Raw genomic sequence first — 1,009 nt, forward strand, 5'->3', positions numbered from 1 at the left:
GTAGGGTCACCACCAGTAATGTTAGAGTCTGGTCACCACCAGTAATGTTAGAGTAGAGTCATCACCAGTCATGTTGGAGTAGGGCCACCACCAGTAATGTTAGAGTCGGGTCACAGCAGTCATGCTAGAGCAGAGTCACCACTAGTAATGTTAGATTAGATTATGAACACACTCACTGGAATGTGTCACTTGATCCGCCTATCCCAAGGTGACCTGTGGACTGTTAGAGTAGGATCACCAGCAGTAATGTTAGAGTAGGGACACCACTAGTTTTTTTTTTTTCGTAGCCAATCTTTCCAATTCTTTGTCAGATCACAAACGCCAGAGGTCACCTTGCACACATCAAGGATCACCCTGCGCTAATGCTCTTAGCGAAAAGGCCTAGAGCCCAAGCACCGTTCCTGGAAGTACTGCAATACCAGGTTCGTGCCATGGAGGTGGATGGGTCAGCAACCCCACACACCTCCGTGGAGGTGGATGGGTCAAGCCACCCCACCCACCTCCTATTTCCAAAAAGCATAGGAGAACCACCTTTCTGATCCAGGGAGAACCACGTTGGTGTCATGGTTACTCCCCTGTCAGGTCAGTTACGCATGATCTTAGCCAAAAGGCCGAGAAGCGACACCACTAATAATGTTAGAGAATTGTTAATACCAATATTGTTAGAGTTGGATCACCACCAGCAAGGTTTGGGTAGGGTGACATCCTTTTTATAATGTGGCGACCAGAACTGCACGCAGTACTCCAGCTGTGGCCTAACCAAAGAATTATACAATTTAAGCATAACCTCCCTGCTCTTATATTCTATGCCTCGGCCAATAAAGTCAAGCATTCCGTATGCCTTCTTAACCATCTTATCCATCTGGCCTGCTACTTTCAGGGATCTGTGGACCAATGGTGGAGCTTCGGAGGCGTGGCCTATTCAGTTGGAGCTGTGCTGCTGAGAGAGAAGGAACTCCCTGCTTTAGCTCCTGTCTGGAAGGCCGAGAGTGAGCCCTGAGACCAGCCC

The 1,009-nt window shown here is 48.7% G+C and overlaps 1 non-coding gene across 1 annotated transcript; it reads right to left on the reverse strand.

The window, feature by feature from the left end:
- Positions 1-426: 426 nt before the first annotated feature.
- On the reverse strand, positions 427-623 carry LOC139274361 (U2 spliceosomal RNA). Its single transcript, XR_011595450.1, has one exon. It is a non-coding gene; the product is annotated as a U2 spliceosomal RNA (small nuclear RNA).
- Positions 624-1,009: the final 386 nt, after the last annotated feature.

This window comes from Pristiophorus japonicus, chromosome 9 (genome assembly GCF_044704955.1).
Source record: "Pristiophorus japonicus isolate sPriJap1 chromosome 9, sPriJap1.hap1, whole genome shotgun sequence".
In the NCBI taxonomy this organism is placed as follows: Eukaryota; Metazoa; Chordata; class Chondrichthyes; family Pristiophoridae; genus Pristiophorus; species Pristiophorus japonicus.